Source organism: Sinocyclocheilus anshuiensis, unplaced genomic scaffold (genome assembly GCF_001515605.1).
Source record: "Sinocyclocheilus anshuiensis isolate Anshui unplaced genomic scaffold, SAMN03320099.WGS_v1.1 scaffold1630, whole genome shotgun sequence".
Taxonomy (NCBI): Eukaryota; Metazoa; Chordata; class Actinopteri; order Cypriniformes; family Cyprinidae; genus Sinocyclocheilus; species Sinocyclocheilus anshuiensis.
In genome coordinates, this window is record NW_015542425.1 from 199401 (window position 1) to 225037 (window position 25637).

The 25637-nt window shown below is 37.1% G+C and overlaps 1 pseudogene; it reads left to right on the plus strand.

Moving 5' to 3' along the window:
- Positions 1–21793, plus strand: part of LOC107693535 (5'-AMP-activated protein kinase subunit gamma-1-like) — a 41540-nt pseudogene extending 19747 nt beyond the window's left edge.
- The last annotated feature ends 3844 nt before the right edge of the window (positions 21794–25637 follow it).

Genomic DNA, 25637 nt, shown 5'->3' on the forward strand with positions numbered 1-25637 from the left:
ATTTTTAATATAACTCCGACTGGATTCGTCTGAAAGAAGAAAGTCATATACACCTAGGATGCCTTGAGGGCGAGTAATTTATGGGCTAATTTTCATTTTTGGGTGAACTAACCCTTTAAAACCAGGTCATTTTAGACAGAGGGCCGGAATGAGGGTTGAAAAATTACTCATTCCGGCCCTCTGTCTAAAAAGACCTGTCTAAAATGACAATTTTCCGTGTCAGGACATAATAAAAAAATATCTGCTCCTTGGCAAGTCTTAAAATTTGGAAAATAAAACCTCAGATGAACAACGACACATGACACATCACACTGTGTCATTATTTATTTAACAAAAATAAAGCAAAGATGGAAAAAACATGTGTGACAAAGTTAGGACACCCTGTGATTCAGTTGCATGTAGATCCACTTTTAGCAGCAATAACTTGTAATCATTTTCTGTATGATTTTATTAGTCTCTCAAATTGTTCTGGAAGAATTTTGGCCCACTCTTCTTTACAACGTTGCTCCAGTTTATTGAAGTTTGTGGGCATTTGTTTATGCACAGCTCTCACCACATGATTTCAGTCAGTGTGAGCTCTGGACTTTGACTGGGCTATTGCAGAACCTTGATTATTTTCTTTTCAGCCGTTCTGTTGTAGATTTGCTGGTGTGCTTGGGATCATTGTCTTGCTGCATCACCCAATCTTGGCCAAGCTTTAGCTGTCAGATGGGTGACCTCACATTTGACTCTAGAATACTTTGGTATACAGAAGAGTTAATGGTGGATTCAATGACTGTGAGGTGCCCAGGTCCTGTGGCTACAAAGAAAGCCCCAAATCATCAGCCCTCCACCAGCATGCTTGTCTTTGGTACGAGGTGTTTGTGATGATATGCTTGTTAGGTTTTCACCAAACGTGGCGCTGTGCATTATGGCCAAACATCTCCACTTTGGTCTCGTCTGTTCAAAGGACATTGTTCTAGAAGACTTATGGTTTGTTCAGATGCAAATTTGCAAACCTAAACCGTGCTGCCATGTTTTTTTAGTGAGAAAAAGCTTTCTTCTGGCAAGCCTTCCAAACATGCCATACTTGTCCCATATTTTTTTAACTGTGCTGTCATGAACTTTATCATTTAACATGTTAACTGAGGCCTGTAGAGTCTGCGGTGAAGCTCTTGGGTTTTCTGCCATTTCTCTTAAGTATTACACAGTCTGATCTTGGGGTGAATTTCCTGGGATGTCCACTCTTGGGAGGATTGGTGTCTGTTTTGAATGTCTTCCACTCATGAAGTAACTTCCTCACTGTAGAATGATGGACTTCAAATAGTTTGGAAATGGCCGTATTACTCTTCCCAGATTGATGGCAGCAACAATTGCTTCTCTAAGATCATTGCTGATGTCTTACCTCCTTGGCATTGTGTTAACGCACACCTGAAGGCTCCAGACCAGCAAACTGCTTTGATTAGCAGTGCCTGACTGCTACTTACCCACTTAATTCTTATGTTAACAGTAAGGGTGTCCTAACTTTGTCACACATGGCTTTTCCATCTTTGCTTTATTTTGTTAAATAAATAATGACACAGTGTGATATGTCATGTGTTGTTCATCTGATGTTTTATTTTCCAAATTTTATTAAATAAATAATGACATGGTGCATTGTTGTTCATCTGAGGTTTTATTTTCCAAATTTTAAGACCTGCCAATGATTAGATAGTTTTTTTTTTTTAAATAACGTGATACAGAAAACCATGGAATTAAATAGGGTGTCCAGATTTTTTACATGACTGTACACATGCGCTGAATCATATGATGGGTCACATTATGTCAGCCTGACTGGAGTGTTGTATTAAGAGTCACAGTGGTGTCCCGAGGGGCTTCGCTGTGTGTCACATGAAATAGTGTTCCTGACGCAAATCAAACAAGCTCAGGTTGCCTCAGTACTCTGTCAGCTGAAACCAAAATTTGGTTCGCATTTATGTTCAGGCTTAAGATAAAGGTTAGGATTAGTTCTGTGACTGACAGATGATTTTTCATGGCCAGTATGTTTCCTGACTGACTGAATAAGAGCCACTGAAGCCTCCGTTTCTCAAGTTCCAGCTGTTGGAAGCACGTTACTCAATAGTCTTCTTGCTCAATCTGGTTAATATGGTAAAAGCTATTAGGATGCGCTGTGGAATATCATGCAGGATGGTGTTGATATGAACAATCTCATTTATAGCATGACAGTTACTCATATAACTGACAAGGATACAAATATAATGTAAACCAGCAAGCACACAATTAAATTAGATGGCATTTATTTCTTCAAATGGGTCATCCTTCTTTCATACTATATCATTGGATCATTAAAATTGAACTGAATTAACACATGCGTTCATGCTTTAGGTCTCACAATAAATGGTGCCATCAAATTAGTGCTGTGTTCAAAATATCGATACGACGATGTATCGTCACAGAGATTTGACGATACGAGTATCGATACAGCTGGCCCTGTATCGATATTGTGGCACGTGTGCAGCAGTGGACCGCGCTTAATTTGTTTAAAATTTTACAACGTTTAAAATTGAGTAGAAAAGTGCAAGGTTTCTAAAAAAGAATGAATAGAGCATATATAGGCTACAACAAGGTTTAATCTGGCCGCAGAGGAACACAACTGGGTTGCCTGATATAAAGAGACATAAACCCCAAAACAGAGCTTTACACTTGCGCAATACGGAAATATCTGCTAAGTGTGCTACTTAATCTTTGTCAACCTGGCAACCATGTGCACACGTGCTCTCTCTTCACTGTGGATAAATGTGCTTGCTTTCTGAAAACACGGGTTAGCTTGCAGTTTAGCGATCTCCACTTCAATATTCTATTCTCAGAAAAGTGTGATTCATCAACTGTTAATTTACGAGTTTCTCTATTAACAGTAAAGCCGTGGCTATGATGCTACCAGCTCCTTGTTGAGAAAGATAATGTAGCTCTTGAGCGATTAAGCTATTTAGTTGATAAAACTGCGCTAAAAAGTTTGTTCCTGAATGTCTGAGTTCGGCCGCAACCGGCGTAGCTTGACGTTTGAGTTTGGGGGGGCCAAACCAAACCAGTGGAAGAGTAAATCTACATATTCACATAGAGCAGTGGCAAGTGCGTGAGGTTGTCATGGTAACCACATACATTGCCCAGGCAAATAGTGTAAAACCAAAATCCCTCACTTAAAGGGGTCATATTTAGCTGAGTGAGCTGAGGCCGGGCTAGCATGAGCGGAAGCCCCGGCTTAGCATGAGCTGAGGCCGGGCTAGAGTGAGCTGAGGCGGCGGGGTCGAGAACGGCGCAAAAGGAAAAATTGAAATCGCATCATAAGACCCCTTTAAACATTTCACTAACATTGCCATGGAAAGGAGTCAAACTGGTCTGAGTCCCAGCATACACTCTGGAGGCCTGACCCTGTGCTGTGAGTGAGTGTTATCTGCCCTTGTGGAATGTGTAGCAGTGGCAAGGCTAAAATAAGAAGCTAACGCAGCAACACACCAAACCGGTCTAAGCCAGCTGGTTAAGTCTGGCTAAATGTCAGGAGATAGTTAGGATCCCAAACTCATGTTCTCGTGCACACATATTGGCCTTTAATGATTACGATCCACATATTCTTTATATGAGAAGTGTATTTTTGGTCCATGCTTAATAGGGGAGTTACTGTGCTGTACCTTCATCCAACAAGCATCCTTCAGCATGAATTGCTACTAACGTGGCATCAGTGATACAGTAACTGTACTTATGAGCTCCTCACATCTACTGACATAAATCAAGGGGTGACAGAGAAATCTTGTAGCGTATTCATGAAGGGACAGGCTATGTTATGAAGGAGACCTAAGGTGTTGGACACATTAGCCAAATTTCGCAGGTAAAAAGGTCCATTGTCTATTGTCAATATGTATGAAGAACAGCTCACACAGAAGTCAAGAAGTTCAAACCAAGCAGCTTTCTGTTGGTCAACGTGACAAATTAAGCCTACAGTATACTTCAGGTTTTTATGCATACAGTCGAACATGCAGCCTTTCAAAGTATTCTCCATTTGATAGAGTGTGCAAACGCAGGCAGTCGACACATGCGCTCTAGAAAGCTTCATCTTAAGTTATGACTGATTTAAAAAAAAGTCTTTGTACTCTTTTAATCTTGTTGCAGTTCTCTCATAATCCCCTCACATAAGCGCTTGTCAAAAAACGGGCGTCTGTTGTTGTTGTCTTGTATTTTGCTGTTGCTGTTGTTCCGTCTCTTTAGTTTCGGTTTCTACTGTGATTGCCACCAAATGTTGCCACCTTGTGGAACAACTGATTAGTGCAAAACCAAGTTGTACAATACGCACATACTATTCTGGTGATAAATTTGCATCATACGCACTGTATGCGGACCATTGCATCTGTGTGAAAAGCAAAATCTACTTTGGAAATTTAGTGTGACAAACTTGAACTTGAAAATTGCATGGATTCCTATTGAAATTACTCGACTGCAAAAGTTTGCTGATACAACAGTAAATGTGACTGCACCTTTACCAAACTCTCAACACAGAGAGAGGCTGAGGGCAGAAATAGTTTCTCAGAAACGGTGAAGGTCAGTGGGGTCGAAACAAGACAAAAAAAAAACTTAAGTGCTTTTCACATTGCACTTGACCCCTCATCTAGTAAACCAGTGGTTCTCAAGGTCCACTTTCCTGCAGAGTTTAGCTGCAACTCACCTGCCTGTAACTTTTGAGTAATCCTGAAGACCTTAATTATCTTGTTTAGGGGTGTTTGATTAAAGTTGGAGCTAAACTCTGCAGGAGGGTGGACCTCAAGGGTCAGTGTTGGGAACCCCTGTTATAAACCTTTAACACACAAAATGGAAGTTGCGATACTCTTTTCTTTCCTATTTTGACATATGAATGAAATAGCTTCTTGAACGTGAAAAATGTAGGGCATTATTTGTTTTTGTCCATTGGAAACTGATTGGACCATTGTTGTTTGCTATAGCTGTGATCCCATTTAATATTACATAAAATTAAGAATTTTCCATATTGATTTCATGCTGACTTTAACCCCAGGTAAAGGAATGTTTAAGACTGGTAATTTAAGAGCTTTTTACCATATGAAACCCGTATGAAACGCTGGAGCAGGGTTAGCACCTGCTTTTGCAGAATGATCCCACATTGGGGTGCCGAATTTGTACAATGTGAAACGATGCAGTGTTTAAATGTTATAGCTAGATGTGTATATTCACATGCATTGGACAATTCACGGAAACACTGAACGAATTCACTTTATAGTCTGAAAAGTCCAGGAAAAACTTGATAGTACTGTGCGATATATAATGCGAGGATGCGCAATGCTAGAGTTAATTATTTCAAGTCTGAAATACCCTTGGGACATTTTTCGAAATACAGTATCTTCTGTTGTGTTCCATGGAAGGTTTGGAATGACACAAGGGTACGTAAATGATAATAAAATTTATATTACTGGGTGAACTGTCCCTTTATAATTCAATTTTAGTGTCAAACCTCCTACGGAAGTCAGTATGTCAATATGTGCATCACACTCAATAATTAAGCCTGGAAGAGAGGTAAGAAATTGCATGACTTACTCTGACCTCTGTCCACTTATTGGTCACTGGCTGCCAAGACCACGAGAGTCTGTCCCACTGAATGAACGATAATATCAAGGCAAGTTGGATGTTTTTGGTGTGTCGACAGGGCCATCAACACCCAGCTGGGGCTGTTAATGCCCACCCTCAGAGAGGTGTGACTGTGCCCACTGACTCAATCTGATTCTTGAATGACTATGTAAATGAAGTTAATGAATGATGAACAGCTGAAAATTAGCTAGTGGGACACCAGCTCGAATTGATGCCAGCCTCAAATGGACACTTCCCTTCCCAGAGAAAAGGGAGGCTTGCCAGGGCTAATCTCTCCAGAAAACTAATTGATTACAACAATAAATGAAAAGATATTGTCTCATAACCTAATAATGGATTGCCATCTTCTGAATCACTTTCCAGTGTTGCACACAACCCAAACCATGCCATACACATTTGTCAATCCAAGAAGGTTTCAATTGTGAAACATCTGTAGATCAAGCATAGTGATATGCTATAGCTAAATGCCTTGATAGCAGAGATACATGAGTAAAGCCCTGACCTGAATATGTCCAGCTGCTTCAACCCTCTGCTGAATGAATGTACTGAAATTCTAATCATGCTTCAGATTTAAAGATTCCTCAGAGCATATGTGCTTTTGATCATGCTGTGGCAGTATTAGTGGAGGCTGGTACAGTAATATATCAGTCCTTATGTTGTGTCATGCAGTACATGAGGGGTTATGTGAGGGCTGTCATATGAGACACACCTGTTTGCTGTGGTATCTCTGATGAATCCAGCTCTAAACTGGAGTGATTAACTCTACAGTAAAACTGAATCAAAGGAAAGCTCTGCATTAAATACTAGTTAAGCTCTGTTAACCACATGCATAATTTTTGGACAAAAAATCATTTAGACTTGCATTTACATTAAGACACTTTCCTCTTGGAACTAAAATAAAGATCAATAAACCCTGTAACTTCTGCATGATACGTACAAGGTTACCGGAACAGGACTGTGGGCATGCAGCGAATTCCACTCATGAGAATGACGTTGGTAGATGGAACAGTATTCCTACTTCAAAAAGAACAACTTTAAAGCCTAAATAATGAACATGTTTGTACTGAATAATTTTACTTCGTTTTGAATTTGCTTTTATAGAAGGATAAGCTTCACTCTTGTGCTTTGAAGTGCTGCAACCACAATTTTGGCTTTTTTCCATTATACACTAACATTCAAAAGTGCTGGGTCAGTAAGATTTTAATACTTTTATTCAGCAAGGACATATTAAATTGATCAAATGTGACAGTAAAGACTTGTCTAGTGTTACACAAGATTTCTATTTCAAATAAATACTATTATTTTACTATTCTTTTTCTATCATTATATTCTTTTACTTTTACTATATAACAATATTAAATCAGCGTATTAGAATGATTTCTTAAGAATGGCACTAAAGACTGCAGTAACGGCTGCTGAAAATTCAGCTTTGCATCACATAAATTACAAAATGGAACATATATAAAGTATACATATGTGATAAGGGTCAATTTTTTTAAATTGAGATTTATAAACCGTCTCAAAGCTGAATAAATAAGCTTTCCGTTGATGTATGGTTTGTTATGATAGGATAGTCTGTTATGATATTTGGCTGAGATACAACTATTTGAAAATCTGGAATCTGAGGGTGCAAAAACAAATCAAAATATTGAGAAAATCGCCTTTAAAGTTGTCCAAATTAAGTTCTTAGCAATGCATATTACTAATCAAAAATGAAGTTTTGATATATTTACGGTAGGAAATTTACAAAATATCTTCATGGAACATGATCTTGACTTAATGTCCTAATGATTTTTGGCATAAAAGAAAAATCAATAATTTTGACCCATACAATGTATTTTTGGCTATTGCTACAAATATACCCCAGCGACTTGAGACTTGTGGTCCAGGGTCACATATATTCTTTATAAAATATAAAGAATAATTTAAGAATACATTTTAAATTGCATAATATTTCACCATATAACTGTTTACTGTATAATTTTACTTTAATATTACTGTTTTTACTTTTTGATCAAACAAATGCAGCATTGGTGAGCATAAGAGACTTCTTTTATAAACATTATAAAAATTACATTTGGTATTTGAAGAAAAAAAAACAGGTAAGTGTGAAGAATTAACATCTCTATTTTTCATTTTTAAAGTCAGGGTCTTGTGATTTATTTGTTTTTTTGTTTTTTTTGTGACAGCAGAGGAACATGCTTCCCTGCTAATTTATTCAGAAGTACACTAATGTCTTGATTGACAGTCAGTTGTTTGTCAATGCAGCTGTTTTCTGCTGTGCCACGATTATTTGACCAGTCCTGGTAGAATTTAGCATCTCTCACTGAGGTAGGAAAGCTAACAGAAGATAAATAAGATAGAATAGATATCTCTATTTTGTCTTTCTTTCTGTCAATCGTTCCTATGATGCAACAAATTTAGATTTTCAGAATTATGATTCTATTGAACTAAATCCACTTTGCAAATTCAGTACTTCATTGTCTTCTGTACTGATGTGTCTCACAGGCTCTGGGCTTTCCACTCCCCCCACCACCCCGACACAGAGTCCCGTTCCACCGGTCTTCCCTATGGAGACCCCCAGTCCTGTGGAGCGGGTGGAGGAACGACGCTCCCGCTCTCTCTCGTCTCCCCCTGACACAGGCCAGCGCTTCAGCCTGAGCCCCTCCACCACCAAACCCCCTATCGCCTCATACACCTTTTACTCTACCTCACGCCAGGTGAGTGAACGACTTCACGTGTGCTTTCTGGGATTTACTATAGTATACTCTTGTCCCATTGTGAAGCAAAGTAATATTTACAGCTCTAGTGGCACCTTCAATCGACCGATGGCATATTTATTAAAAGACAAAAGTGCTTGCTCATTTTCTACACCTAACATACAGTGTGAAGTCTTTCAATGACGACAAATTGTTGAGCAAATGCTTTTTCTTGTACAGTACAGTATGTGCTGGACAGTGTTTTATGGAAGTCCACTGCAAAGTATTTATTATGGAAAGTTTACATTTTACAGCTATGCATAGCCTAATGTTGCAGCTGAGGCATATATAGTCCTAATAACTACAGTATGAGATCATTACACAAACATTAATATATATATATATATATATATATATATATATATATCAATTACTTGATTTTATTTTTCCTACTTTTCAGGTGCATTTTATGTGTGCATTATACTGTTTGCACCTGTTGCAGACCCAATTGTAATCTTAAAATGTGCTGATCTATCAAATATTAAATTTACATTCTAAAATCTATAACCTAAACAAGCTGTGAATACACCGCAACTATTTTATTTATTGTAAAATTATTTATACACAATGATTTTATTTTTAAACCAATTATGACACCCCCAGGCCAGTTGTGGTGTTATTTGCAATTTCCACCTAAGAGATTGATCAAAAGTTAGTGTACTTGTTTACCAAAGGCACTACACTACTACATTGATAGATTTAACAGTATTTAGGTTATATAAAATGCTAGCGATGTATGAAATTACCTTAGCAAGACAAATAAGTCAGCTATTTTATTTAAAAGATAATGTTTGAAATATAATTTCCACCTATCAAACACACTGTTGGATATTACCAGTAGACAAATGAAATACACTTGTCATAAGAGATTTTCCACAGGACTATAAGTGTCCGTTTTTGATGAAACCACCCTAACGTTTGTTTGAGTACGCCATTTATTTATTAGTTTTTGTGGCGGGAACAGCCAGGCTTACGTAGGAATTTTGGAAGATTCGCTGGTTTGATTAAATACCTTAAAATAGAAAGTACCTTATTTTCTGCGGCTTAAACTGTGATCCATGTATATTGGCTCAGGCGCTCATGGTGTTTAAAATGCTGACTATGTAGGCGGCTCGCTAGGTTTCGAGACAAAGCCGCGGCGGGTAATTTATGCATGATCAGTCGATTCGCATTTCGCTTTCGTTTCGTCGTCGTCCAGCAGAGACTAGAGCCAAGTTATCCCTTCAGACCTATGCTTCAGACTCAGTGTTGACATTATACGCTCCAAATGAAGTAGGTTACTCTACCTGTACCTGCGCGTCGTTTTTCTGCGCTCAGAAAACAGACGTGAAACAGACCGATTGGGATGTTCCACTGTCACCTTTGCGGGGGTGTCCGTCTATTAATATTTCACCACTGCGCGTAATGAATCCTTTAGTGAAAGCTCTGCCTGGAGAACATTACAAGTTTAAGATCACTTTGCTTTCTATGTGGTGACCAGCCTGCTCGTTTGAAGATAATCAGATGTTTAAAAATGGACGCTACCACTCCATTGGATCTAATAGGGTCTAACTTGAAGTAAGTGCTTGTTGGTGAATTCATTAGCCCGTGTCTTTGTGTTTTAGAGCTGCGTACTTGCTGAAGGCATGCTGGAAAAACTTGAACTTGATAATGAAGGTAAATGGTTATATTTATGTTTTGCATTGCTTGCTTATTTTATTTCATATGCTCTTTGCAAGTTTATGGTCTATGACTAAATTTAATTTTCAGCCTGTTCTTAAATAAAGGTTTGCTGTATGTAGTATTTTTGTATGGTTTTATGAGTATAACGGGTTTAATTCATAACATAATTGCATTGTATATTGTATTAAAAATTGAATTGATTTTAAAGATTTATGCAAAACATATTTGTCACATTTTTAACTGTTAGAGATAGGCGACTAATGATTCTAATGCTAATGATTCGAGTGATTTCTTCTCCGTTTTCAGCTGCTGAAGAGCCAGACAGTGACATTTACATGCGCTTTATGAAATCCCACAAGTGCTATGACCTCATCCCCACCAGCTCCAAACTAGTGGTCTTTGACACTTCATTACAGGTACATCGTTTTCTGTGTTCTAGCACAAGAACAGAAAGTGAAAAGATTTGGGTATGTTTTGTGCTAACTTGCTACATACTGCATGCTAATCTGTTTACTCTGTTTACGCTTATACTATAAAAATAGTATATGAAATTTAGGAATTATTTCATGATGTACATTTCAAACAGTAGTATGTTGTATTGTTGTCTGCATATCATTCTGTATATGTCTTTCAGTCATCATCATCTTGGATTATCTCAATTTTGTAACTTTCGACAGTCTGATCAAATAATAGAGATGTTAATAGCACAGCTGTAACTGCATCTAGTTCATTCATCACACTGGAAATGGTCAGGTTGAACACATTGCACTGTGGGATACAATATTGCATGCAGTTTACGTTATTGTATATTGTATAGGTCATTCCATATATGCATAAAGTTGCGTATTTTGAACAGTATACCATGCAAAAATGTAAAGCATACAAGTTTTAGTATGAGCCACAGATGCTGTCTTTCAGTTTTGCTTCCCAGTTGTAGTTTAAACACATGATGTGTAAGTGATTGTGGTTAATGTTTCAGCAGTAAATAAATCTTAGTTGGTGATTGAAATGGATGGGATCTCTTTGAAGTGTATGGGAAGCCGTCATAAAGCTAGGTTTGTCAGGGTTAAACAGTAATCATGTGCAGGTATGTGCCGTTATTAGATTTGGGGGTAACACACCCTTATAACCTATTAATTAGCCTGTTGACTTTCCTCTGGCTGAGGGCCAGTTTGAAATAATAAAGGCTCAGAACAGCAGATCTGTGGAATTTCATGCTTAGGCTGATGTACTTATTGTACTTGTTTGTGAATGAAAGTTTCTGAAATGAGGAAGTGTTATGCCTGTCTGCATTGTGATAAAAAAAAAAAAGCAAAGTTTATGAGCCATAAATTGAAAAAAGCCTTTATATGAACTGCCTTTACATTGAAATGCAAGTTCATTTTTAATGGATAACTGGTGGGATGGTCAAAAATTGAGAGAATTTGTCCAAATTAGTGCTGTCATACGATTAATCGCGATTAATCGCATCCAAAATAAAAGTATTTGTTTACATAATATATGTGTGTGTGCTGTGTATATTTATTATGTATATATAAGTACACACACATGCATGTATATATTTTGAAAATATTTACATGCATATATGTATATTCATATCATTTATATTATTTATAAATATATTTAATATATAAACATAACATATTTTTCTTAAATATATACCTGTATGTGTGTATATTTATATATACATAATAAATATACAACGTACACACACATATATTATGTAAACAAAAATGTTTTTTTAATGCGATTAATCGTTTGACAGCACTAGTCCAAAATGTACCAAATATGAGTAAATAATAGCATTAGTGAGTAAATAAAACAGTTATGTTCCAGTTGGCCGATAGAAATCACATCATTTAAGTCAACTGAAGAATGAACCCTTTGCTGATGTAAGTCACATGAGCATTTCAAATAAACCAGAACCTACTGAAGAAACTTTTAGCAACACAGACATCTTCTAACATCTTTGTCATCTACCTCAAGTTTATCTAGGATGCTTAATATATGGCATACTCTTTGATTGACCCTTATGACTGGTTTTGTGGTCCAGGGTCACATTTGTCCATTTTAAAATTTTAAGTCATATTTTGTGTTAGGTGCAAATATATGAGCTGGAGGAGCATAAAATTGAGACTTGGAGAGGTAAATATTTTCAGCATTTTCACTTTACCACTGCTAACACTCAGTTGCCTTTATATATATATTTTCAATTATTCACTGAACTCAGTTTTGTACACCCAAAACGTGTATATTCACGCACACCCATGTCCTTTATGGAGAAAATAACAAAGTAAAAGTTTGAAAAGACATGAGGGTGAGTAAATAATTACAGAACTTTGTTTAGTTTTGATTTCTGCTTCTACCAACAGAACTGTACTTGCAAGAAACTTTTAAACCCTTAGTCAACATATCTCCAGATGCAAGGTGAGACATGTGGTCGTATTTTTGTAGATTGTGTTTATCCTCTTCATTACATGGTGCTTTATCCACTTTTTGGATCCAAATTTATCTTGAAACAAATTCAGCAATTATTTCAGATGACTCGACCAAGATCGCTTTTGTGACATTATCTGCTAAGCAGAGCGTTTTTTAAAAAATGTTTGGTTTCTTGTAACTCTTTGCTGTTTTTTCCCCAGTATATTTGATGCTGTATACTCACTCATCAAAAATAAGATCCATCGTTTGCCAGTGATCGATCCAGTTACAGGAAACGCTCTGTATATCCTCACACACAAGAGGATCCTCAAGTTTCTGCAGCTCTTTGTGAGTATATTACTTCCTTTTAGCTTCCTGATCATTCTATGCATACAGTTGTCATACTTATTTAGTTGTTGTGAACAAATCAAACTAGTAAAAGGTTACAGAAGTGTAATAATCGTCCTGAGTTATGCTGATGGTTTATGGTCTTGTAGGTGTGCGAGATGCCTAAACCAGCCTTCATGAGGCAGACTCTGGAGGAGCTGGGCATTGGCACATACAGCAACATCGCTTTCATTCACCCAGATACACCCATTATTAAAGCACTGGGCATGTTTGTGGAGAGGAGAGTGTCTGCCCTGCCGGTGGTGGATGTTACAGGTAGCAACACGTATTGCTAACTTTCCTGTCAGTTCATATATTTGAATTATTCTTCTGTCAAGCCCTTTTTAGAAACAAAAATTTGTGCTACATGACAAATTTCTCATATTTGCTTTTCATATTTTTCCTCCCAAAGGAAAGGTTGTGGACATTTACTCCAAATTTGATGTCATTGTAAGTTATACTACTTAAAGTTGACAAATAACTGCTAAAGCTTTTTACCACACATTTGTAAAGGAAATTGAAGTCATGAATATTTCTACAGTGCATATTTTTTCTAGTTCTCTAATCTAAAATATTTCTTCAGATTTTGCATTTTGAGTGCTTGTGTCTTATGACTGAGAGTTTTCTAGGAGAAATTTGTACACAAATACACTACTCTTCAAAAGTTTAGGGTCAGTAAGATTGTTTAAAAAAAACAAAAACTCTTCTGCTCACCAAGGCTGCATTTATTTTATCAAAACTACAGTAATAACAGTAATACTGTGAAATATTATTACAATCTAAAATAACTTTTTTCTATTTTAAAATGTAATTTATTCTTGTGATGCAAAGCTGAATTTTCAGCAGCATTACTCCAGTCTTCAGTGTCACACGATCCTTCAGAAATCATTCTAATATGCTGATTTGCTGCTCGAGAAACACTATTATTATTATCAATGTTGAAAACAGTTGTGCTGCTCAATATTTTTGTGGAAACCATGATACATTTTCATCAAGATTCTTTGATGAATGCAAAGTTCAAAAGAACAGCCTTTATTTGAAATGCAAATATTTTGTAACATAGCATGTCTTTAATGTCCCTTTTTTTTTTGGAATAAAAATATTTATTTTATTAAAAAAAAAAAATTTGACTGACCCCAAACTTTTGAATGGTAGTTGTTGGACCTTATTCATGAAACACTTGTAAATAGTTCGTAATTCATATGTCCCTTCAAATCCATTTGTATCCATTTAATTAAATGTATCAATTTATATACAAATGATTTTACAGCAAAAATCATTGTTGTCATTAATAAGGCCCGTTAGTACAAAAGTGACAGAACATTAAATGTGAAAGTGACCATCTTCAAACCAACAGTTTGTTTATTCATTTATTATTGATTATATTATTGATTCATTGTAAAAGACCAGTAATATTGAGATATAAACTGAGTTATCGAGATGCTTCGTTGTGTAGTGTGTATTTGGCTGTCTGTGAAGGTTGCTATAGCGTGGCTCTATGTTCATTAGTGTTGTGGGTGTGTGTAGAACCTGGCTGCTGAGAAGACCTACAATAATCTGGACATCACCGTGACTCAGGCGCTGCTGCATCGCTCACAGTACTTCGAGGGCGTTATGAAGTGTTATCGACACGAGACTGTGGAGACTATAGTGGACAGGATCGTCAAAGCTGAGGTGAGATTTATTCACAGCAGTTAGAAAAACACTGTTTACATGGACCAGATGCCAGCCACAGCCACTAGAAAAGAAGTCCCACCTGAAACAGACAATTTAGACTTAATTTTTCATAATAAAGAATTGGTCACACTTTGTTTTTAGGTCCAATTCTCACTATTATCTAACTCAGTGGTTCCCAACCCTGGTCCTGGAGGCACCCCAACACTGCACATTTTGCATGTCTCCTTTCTCTGACACACCAATTTCAGGTCTTGGAGTCTCTACTAATGAGCTGATGACCTGAATCAGGTGTGTTTGATTAAGGAGACATGCAAAACGGGATGGCTCCAGGACCAGGGTTGGGAACCACTGATCTAACTCATTGGTCTCAAACTCAATTCCTGGAGGGCCGCAGCTCTGCACAGTTTAGCTCCAACCCTAATCAAACACACCTGATCCAGCTAATCAAGCTCTTCAAGATCACTAGAAACTTCCAAGCAGGTGTGATTTGGAGCTGGTTGGAGCTAAACTCAGTTTGAGACCAATGATCTAACTAATGACTACAACGTTTGCCTCAATAAGCTCCTAATTTGCTACTTATTAATACTTCATAAGGTAGTTGTTAAATTTAGGTATTGGGTCGGACTAAGGAGTCTAAAATATGGTCATGCAAAATAAGCCATTAAGGGCACTAGACTGCGACAGTTTTTTGACAATGTGCGAGTTCAAATTTGATGTGGTTGCATTTGTGCGAGTGTATGGTCTGCGCTGCTCCATCCAGTGCGCTGCAGAGCCGCAGCACATTATAACAGGAGTCAGATTTCACTGATCACGTAAAGAGAGGCGCTTTCAGTGCGAGTGCTTCGAGTGTATAGCCTGGTTTATACTCATCGCGGCAGCTGCACGTGCGCAAAGGTGCACGTGGCGAAAATGACATGAATACTGAGGAAACGATGGCAGACGGAGGATTTGGCTTTCAAGTGAAAGTAAAGTAAAAGACCACTTCTTAAACTAGAGAAGGTGAACATTTTGATTTTCTTGGAAAAAAGGCATGCAAGCACCGTCACCGGCAGCCAATTTAGTTTTACTTTTCTTTTTGTTTTCATTTTGAATTTTTCATTTTCTTTTTTTTTTTCTTTTGCTGTTTACCTCACGTTACTTTTATTTTTATTTTTTTTATTTGAGTCCTCAGTGTTTGCTAAACGTTCTGTTATTAGTCGATATATAAAACAGCGTGCATCTTATTAGTTTTTGTTAATAAACGTTATATAAGCTAGTTTGTCATTGTAGCCTACTGTTTTATTGTTCGTGTGTTGTTGTCAATTAAGAATAACAATGAATCCATCTTTCAAGTATTTGTTTTAGTCTTAAAAAGTGAAAGGTGTAAGCACAACAGACAATTATCTTTTCTTGTAAAACGTGACACCAAGATCGCAAATTGGTCCGAAGCCCGGCTTATAATCCAGCAAAGGAGGAACTCCCGTTCACAAAATTCAAATCACAAATTATACTGATGAATAAGAATGGGTTGAATGTTAAGCACTTTTGTTACCATATAACTATAAACTGTGGTAACAGAAAAACTGTTCATCAGCATGCAGTGATTAATCCTATGTTGTAGCAAAAAAAAAAAAAGTGCAACCAAATCATGTGCTCTTGCGAACAACTGAGAAAGTTCGTCACAAAAGTGAGACCAGTGTGAAGAATGAGTCTAGAGCCCTGCATTTAAAGGGTCATGAAACCCCAGACTACTTTTTCTGAGATTTTAGCAGAGGTGTTTGTGTTGCACATCATAGAAGACAATGTTAGCATCCGATAATTTTAACTGTTGGAGAAACTACTAATTTTAAGCTTTTTTGCACTATTTTCATCTTCCGGGTTTAAAATCTATATCTTGTTGACGTCACAATTTGTGACGTGGCAATGGACTATAGTACATCGATGACGCGTCGGTGTCTATTAAATTATTCATGAGACTGCGTGTTCTTATCCTATGAGAAGACGCTTCGCTTAATTATTCACAACAGCATGTGTTGATTTGCTATGACAGACGCTTCAGACTGAGACTGCATACATTAACTAAGAGAAACGTTCATGGATCGAAGGAAGGAGAGCGTTTGTTTTTGCTTTGTAATAAGAGTTCGGCACAAACGCGATTCATTCACTTGGTGAGCATAACCGTTTTTACAGCTCTGTGACACACAACCCGTCAAAAGGCTTATATAAACACCACAGAATAAGCCTTAAAAGTTCTCAGTGGTGCAACAGCGCATTCATATATATGTTTTCGTGCAAATGGCTGTGCATTTATTTGTGTTTTTAACTCGATGGGAGTGAAATGAAACTGTCTGAACACGAAGCTGTTGTGTTGTCTGTCTCGCCCCCGGCTCCGCTGTGCACCACGCCCACTTTTTTAGCATTTTTTAAAACTGTAGTGAGATCTAACCAGTGCTGAAACAGGGGGTTTCATGACCCTTTAATATGTGCTGTATAAGTACTAATAAACAGCCAATATGCTAATAATATGCATGTTAATAAGCAATTAGTTAATAGTGAGAATTGGTCCCTGAAATAAAGTGTTACCGAAAAATTATTTAATGGGTTAGTTTACCCAAAAATTTAAATTCTGTCATTAATTACTCACCCTCATGTTGTTCCAAACCCGTAAGACCTTCATTCATGATCAGAACACAAATTAAGATATTTTCGATGAAATCCGAGAGTTCTCTGACCCTCCATAGTCAGCAAGAGTCCTACCACAATCAAGGTCTTTGCACACAAAAAGTATTCTCGTAGCTTTATAAAATTACAGTTGAACCACTGATGTCACATGGACCATTTTAACGATGTCCTTGCTACATTTCTGGACCTTGATTGTGGTAGGACTCTTGCTGTCTATGGAGGGTCAGAAAGCTCTCGGATTTCATCAAAAATATCTTAATCTGTGTTCCGAAGATGAACGAAGGTCTTGCGGGTTTGGAACGACATGAGGGTGAGTAATTAATGACAGAGACATTTCTGCTTTTAAACCCTTCAGTATGCTTGCCTCTTTGGCTTCCATTATATAAATACTTTTTTCTGTCCCTTTTTTATGATTCAAATGTATTCTCTGTGGTAATCAACAGCATGCCACAGATTCACTATAATGCAAATAAATTATTAAAAACTGTATTAAATGAGGAGATCAGAGATCAACATGGAATGGTTTTCATTTCAGTTTTTTTGGCTTTATATATATATATAAGAAGAAATCTTTTGTAACATAGAATGTTTTTACTCTCACTTTTGATCAGTTTAATGAATGCATACTGAATTAAAGTATTAATTTCTTTATTAAATAAAATAAACAACTTACTGACCCCAAACGTTTAAATAGTAGTTATTGGACCTTATTCATGAAACACTTGTAAATAGTTTATAAATGCATTCAAATGTCCCTTCAAATCCTTTTGTATCCATTGAATTAAATTTATCAACTTATTCTTGTCATGAATAAGACCCACTAGTACAAAAGTGACAAAACCTTAAATGTTACAGTCACCTGCAACTATGTTCAGACAAACTGGATCAAATATGTAGTGTCATGCAATAAGCATCACATGTAAAACTCATCATTTGTCTTTAAATGTTTATTAATAGGATTAATTATAAATGGCCTGTGTTATGATGACTAGTGATGATTAGTTGTGCCGTGTATATTTTGGCTGACTCTGGAGGTTGCTGTAGCGTGGCTCTATGTTCATTAGTGTTGTGGGTGTGTGTAGAACCTGGCAGCTGAGAAGACCTACAATAACCTGGACATCACCGTGACTCAGGCTCTGCTGCATCGCTCACAGTACTTCGAGGGCGTTATGAAGTGTTATCGACACGAGACCCTGGATACTATAGTGGACAGGATCGTCAAAGCTGAGGTGAGATTTACTCACAGCAGTTTACATTGAGCAAACGCCACCAACAGGAATTGCATAACACAGCCACTAGAAGTCCCACCTAAAACAGACACTTTATACACTTAATTTTTGCACAAGAATTGGTGACACTTTATTTTAAGGTCCAATTCTCACTATTAACTAACTATTTACTATGACCTCAATAAATTCTTATAATAATTGCTGCTTATTATTAGTTAGTTTCAATTCAGTTACACTTTATTGTTGGAATCTCTTCAAAAATTGTTGCATCTCACAGCACAACAGTACAATAGAGAGACACAAAAACAAAATACAAAACTTAATACAAAAACAACAACAATATTAATACATAAACACACATGGCTACAGTGCATTAGTGTAGTGTTTTCTATTTTCCAGAGTCCAGAGGCCTACTTAGAACCCCAATTCTGATTTATTAATTTTACAGACTGATGAAGGATTTACGTAATCTGTTCAGTCTGGCATATGCAACTCTAAGCCTTCTGTTTGATGGCAAATTAAGATTTAGTTGTTAAGGTAGTTGTTAAGTTTAGGTATGGGGTGGATTAAGGGATCTAAAATATGGTCATGCACAATAAACTGCCAATATGCTAGTAATATGCATGCCAGTTAATAGTGAGAATTGGGCTCAATTCTCTTAAAATAAAGTGTTACTTAAGAATTATTTAAGTACTTTACCAACATTTCTGCTTTTAAACCCTGCAGTACACTTTAAATCATTGTTTGTGCCTTTTTCACGATTCAGTAGTATTTTCTGTTGTATCGACAGTGTGCCGCAGATTTGCTACATAGACAGTACAATGCAAATAATTTATTAAAATACTCCATTAAATGCACAAAGCTGAAAGATCAATATGAAATGATTTTCAGTTCAGTGATTTTGACTACTCAGAGTCCGTTCACAAAGAACATGTTTTTACCTTCAATTGCGCTGCTTTTCCATCTGATTGTGATGTGTTTGTGTGTGTTTGTGTTTGTGTGTGTGTGTTTTTGTGTGTTTTTGTGTGATTGTGTGTGATTGTGTGTGTGTGTGTGTCCTGCAGGTGCACAGGCTGGTAGTGGTGGATGATAACTCCAGCATCGAGGGCATCATCTCTCTCTCGGACATCCTGCAGGCGCTGGTTCTCACCCCCGCAGGTATAGATGCACAGAATTCCTAAATCAACCCTCCATTTCACTTTCCTTCTCCCTCTCCACTCTTCCCCCGGACCCAATCTCCTCTCCCTGGACATCTATCACTTGAGTGTCCCTCTCTGAGCCCCTGAGCACAGGTACGCTCACACAGGCTGGATTCTGATCGGCTTGTTATGGTTGTGCTGAATGAAGCTGGATGTAGGTGTGTATTCCAGCAATACACATCATAATGGCATCATTGCAGGCGTTTGTTTGGTACTGATTTTTTTGTAACACAGACAGCTCGTACATTACTGCAAGTTGACCTGACAAACTGTCAATGGCAAAAAACAATCAATATGAGACAGAAATAGCTGTCTGGTTGAATAGTGATTGAAATACAGCATGTGCTCTCAGAGCCCTTAATGAAGCCTGCTGGGAAAAACCGCATGAAACACGCCACATCTCTCACGTGCTGCTCAGCATGCTGTCTTTAATGTGTTGAGCTGCATTGAGCAACACTCCTGTGAAGGCAAAAATAAGAAATGTCGCTTGATGTTTTTGTAACAGGCATTCCATGGTTGAGGATAACCTGGAAATATTTTGGGCAAAAACCTAGAAAGGGAATTTTTAAAAGATATGGAAGGTTATGGAAATCATATGTCATGGAAATAAAAATCTTAAAATATTTGAAAGCCACAGACAATCATTGAAATAACAAAGCCATTGAAAAGTCATGGAAATTAAATTAATACTATCATAAAAAAAAGTTACCAAAAATTAATGGGAACTAATAAAATTGTGAAAAAAACACAGGAAAGTCATGAAAATCTATACTAATGTAAAAAGTCACAGAAAAATGATGCAAATGTTTAAAATTGTAAAAAGTCATGAAAGTCATGGTAATAAATACTATCATAAAAATTGGCAAAAAATGAATGGAAATTATTAAAATTGTCACAGGAAAGTCATAGAAATCAATGCTAAAGTAAAAAGTTGTAGAAGACTTATGGAAATTAATTCAATTGGAAAAAGTCACAAAAAAGTCAAGCACATTAATAAAGTCTTTAAAGTTGCATGAAAAGTTATGGAAATCTTCACTAAAAACCATGGAAATAGATGAAAATCATTGATCAGTCAGGAAAATGTATTATTGAATATATATATTTCTAGTTTCCTTTAACTCTAAAATATTTCATTGGTTAGAATTCAAATTATTACATTTTAAATTGATCAAAACAGTTGATCAGAAACAAACATTTGTGCTGTAACCAATTCATACCTAAGCTTTGAGCTTCTTTGTGTTCTGCTTAGTGATTTGTGTGCACTTAACAGATTTATGGTTCAAAATAGTCTCTTTTTAAAACTTTCTTCCTGTGGTGATGCCCAAGTGTGTGTGGTATTAAAAGAGCACTGACTGAAAGATTTGTTTCATCAACTGAATTTCATATCATTTGCCCCACAGGAGGACGCAGAAGGGACAGTGTGACTGAATGACAAGACAATATTTTGGAGGTGAAAGAAATGCAAGAAATTCAAACCAAAAAGGTACAGCCGTCATTCCTGACGGGATACAGAGAAGAGGACAGCTGGAAACTTTTTAGATCCTCATTTAATGGCAGGAAATGGTGCCGGGCTGAATGAAACTGTTTGAATCTGCAGCTGAAGGAACAGACATGCGATCATAATGCACACATTGTTGGACATGTTTATGGTGGGCCAATCATGAGAATCTGCCGCTGTACTGTACACTGCTTTAGATGCTGGGCATGTTTGCCTGGTGCTGCTGCTGGTTTTAGAGGTGCTCACTGACAGCGCTAAATCAGGCATGTCTTCTAGCTGGGTCTGCGTTATATCATCAGGCGCTGTAGTCCACTCTTGGCTGAAGTGGAAATTTGCCTTAAATGAAGACCTCGGAGAGAGCTGATTGTAAAGGTTAGCAGAGACCCATAGATGTGCATGTAGTACAAAAGCAGGTTCTGGATTCTTAAGCAATAAGTTGCCGTTGGTTCAAAGAACCTGCTAGACTCTGTAGACATCTGGCCATTTTTTTCTCTCCCACTCTCTTGAAAATGCTTTCAGGTTGCATTTCATCCCAAAATGAAAATTAAAAAATATAAACAGAAAATTAAGCATAAAGCAAAAAAAAAAAAAAAAGTGACATTATTTTCTTGACAGATAAGCATATTTCCCTGCAGGTTTTATTATTGTAATACAAAAATTATTTATTATTATTATTTATATATTATGTAAATAATAAAATGTGTATATATTATAGTATTTATTCTATCACCTGTAATTTATGCAGAATTTAAATAAAAAGAAAGGTTACTTTTTTAAATAATGAGTAACTAATAAGAATCACTTCTGAAAATAATTGCTACATTAATAGTTTAATATTACATAATAATGTAACTATTTTCAGAAGGGGTTCTCATTAGTTGGTCATTATTTAAAAAAAAAAAAAAAAGAGTACTGTTCTTTTTTTTTTTTTTTTTAATAAAACTAACCCTTTAAATATTGAATAGGGCAGGAATTACATGGACCACTTTTATGATGCTTTCAATAGATGGAAATACAGAGTTGCCAGGATAATCTTCAAGGAGATTTCATAAAATTCAAGGAAAAGCCATATTTAGAACAGCATGAGGGCAAGTAAATGACGGTTTTTTTTTTTAATAGAACTAATACTATAATATGTACATGTTAAAGAAAAAAAAAGGAATGAGATGTTTTGTATTACAATAATTAAAATTGCAGGGAAATGTGCTTACTTAACATAAAAATAATGTAACAATCAACAAAAAAAAAAGTATGGTCCTAAAAACATCTATGGCTTTTTTGTTTCTTTCAATTTTGGTGTGATATATGATATGACCCAGACACATTCTTGACAAGTTTAATGCGATTCATCCGAATATTATTGATTTTGCCTGTCAACACTGGCCTATTAGTCCAAAATGTCTACTGAATATAAATTGTATTCTCATCCTATTCGTTTTCAGTGGAAAAATGAATGTACTACCACACTGCAGATGCACTGACTGTCATGGACTGTATTTTTACTGGAACAAAGAATATGTTATGAAAAGTGACTATATACAGAGCCTTATTTTTCTATCATGACTGTCTGTTGTGTTTAGCTGGTGTGGAAAGCCGTGTGCACTACCGGTCTTATGCACTAAAAGAGCATGAATGTCAAACCTTGCAGTTGCAAAAATGGCCACGCATCTTTGCACCCCAGTTATATGCTGAGCTACTGTAAATACCATGCCATGTAATGGGTTCAAAACTGATAAATCATGTATTGTTTGATTGCATTTTTTTCATTATTGTAGGTGCTGTCCGTGAAAGATAAGACTGCTAAGTCCAGAGAGAAAGAAATGTACATTTTTGTACACAGAAATGACACTATATTTTTTTTATGTGGTTGAGCTAAAATATATTGATAATGCATTAATGTTTGTCTGAGATTTGTTTTGTTACACCTTTCTATCCCTAATGTTTCATGCTACCGTTTAATTTGGAGGCTTGTTTTTGAACACAGGAGAGCATCACTTTAAATTAGAGTACATAAAAATAACTAGAAGATATATAAATGTAATTATAGTTTTTATTGTATGTGTATTTCAGCATTCCAGACATACTGGCCTGGGGATTTTTCAGCGACTCTTACTGCATGGCTCATCATCACATCGGTAGGTGGCGACAAGTGTCTGTCAATGAGTCATTCACTCAAACGATTCGTTCAAAAATAATGACTCATTCAAGGACAAAAACAAACATTACTACTGTGTATTGCTCGGACAGATTCATTCTGCTTTGACATCGCTGGCCTAATGTCTATAAAATGTAAGTTGCTCAATATTTACTACTGAACTGTTGTTTATCAGCAATATAACACTTCCAATCGCGTTTTTACTCATATGACAGATACGCTGCTGTAACATAAAACTGCGACTTGACTCTCACGAAAAGACTATTTTTGCTAAGCGACAGTAAAAAGCAGCAAGAATCCAGAACCTCTTGCTCTGTATTGTATTTAATGATGTTTGATAAATACAATTCTGAACGGCTGTATGAAACAAGTAAATGCTACGTTTCCTCTCCGTGATACTGAATTGCGCTTCCGAATCACTGCTTCATGAAGCTTCGAAACATTTATGAATTCTTTGTACTGTAGCAGTGGTTCAGAGCTCATATCCAACTTGCCCAAGTTACAAGAATAGGCGTTATTAGATGGCCTTCTTATTAAATAGGAGATGAATAATTGCCTTCATATTTAATGGCATTTCATTACTCGTAGAATACATTTAATAGACTACATTTTCATTTAGACTGTATTTTTTGCAGTTGGTTTTTAAAAGGTGTTGTTATGCCTGTGTTTGGCATCAATTAGCGCCCCTACTGTCAGAAAGCGAGTTTCATCCAACCTGTCTTTCATTTTTTTATGGATTGATCTGAACAGATAAAACCATTCTGGTGGTTCGAAGTAATTGCTTAAGAGCTCACCCTCAAGTCTTTATGATAATTTGCTCCGTAATTATGGGTTGGATCCTTCATTAACATATGTCGAAGATCATTTTGCCTCACCTGGCAGAAACAATCAGCCATCAGTGAAGGATGCATGGGAATCCATGATCCAGAGCATTTGACCCAAAATTGTGGTTTAGGGTTTTTTTTTTTTTTTTGAGGCTAGCAGGAGGCATTGGGTTGAAAGCTGATGACAAATTGACAATTAGCAGCATGGCACTGGCAATGGATCTGTGGTCCTTTAACATGCTTACTTGGCAACAGAAATGATGGTTGAGTGAATCCTGTAAAGACTGAAAAAGTTTTAGATAGATGATCCTCTTTAATCTAGTGTAGGGGTTAGCCTGCAATTACAGTGACGATTTCATCTGAAGATTTATCAAAAAAAACTAAACTATGTTAATTTAATTTGTCTGTGGAATAAAAACAATACTAATGTCCCATATGCTGCAATGCAGATGTGGTGTTACCCCTAATTAAATGCAGTAGGAGACAGTAACAGCACTGACATTAAAAATAGTGATAGCGATTGTTTTATGTAAATTAGTTAAAGGGGTCATATGATGCGATTTTAATTTTTCCTTTCTCTTTGGAGTGTTACAAGCTCTTGGTGCATAAAGAAGATTTGTTACGCGGCGCGATGCAACACAACGCATAAAAAGACAGTATAATAAGGGGCCATTCACATATAGCGCTAATTTTTTCCAGGTGCGTCCGTGCCGCATCCAGATAAAAACATTTAAACTTTTCAGAATACCGCAAGCGCACCGTGGGTCATGTGACAAGAACCAACCAATCAGCTTCATCCTTTCCCGTAACAACATTGAAAGTTCAGTCAAGATGAAGGAACAGCTGATCATAGCTGTACAGGGATAGCCATTTTTAAATAAATTTAGTAGCAGAGCTACTGCAAGCAATTTTTAGTGCTGCAAATCCATTTATCCTTTGCTGAAACTTCCGAGTCTTTATGCAGAGCGCAGGTCATGGTTGCATAGCAACGGCAGACGCCTCCGGAGCGCAAGCGCCCGAACGCTTTGGAATAAAGCAGAAAGCGGCGCGCCTACCGTTTTCCACGCGTTTTTAGGCGCGACATGTGAACGGCCCTTTAAAAGACAGGATCTTAAGCTCAGCTGACTCAAACGGTTCAAAGGGAGATCTCTGTAGCCCAGCAAGAACCTCAGAGGTGGGGTCTTGGTGGGTTTAACCTCCTAGCACCTCTCAGGAACCTGATGATCAGATCATGCTTCTCCAGAGACCTGCTATCCACTGCGTCGTGATGTAATGCTTCCCTTCATAAGCCTGCCTGGTAGAGGGGGCTCTGGTCTGAGTGATAGTGTCTATTACTGCCTGTAATAGGCCACTTAAGTCTTCAGCGTCCCGTCCAGGAGCCACACCTGGAGGTTCCACAGATCTTGATGTGGGTACCATATGGTGCCTGTTCTTGAGAAAGGAGCTCCTTCCTTGGGGGAAACTGCAAGGTAGGGGCTGTCATGAGGAGCATCAGGTCTGAAAACCAGGCCCGGGTGGCACAACCACCACGACCTGCTCCTCA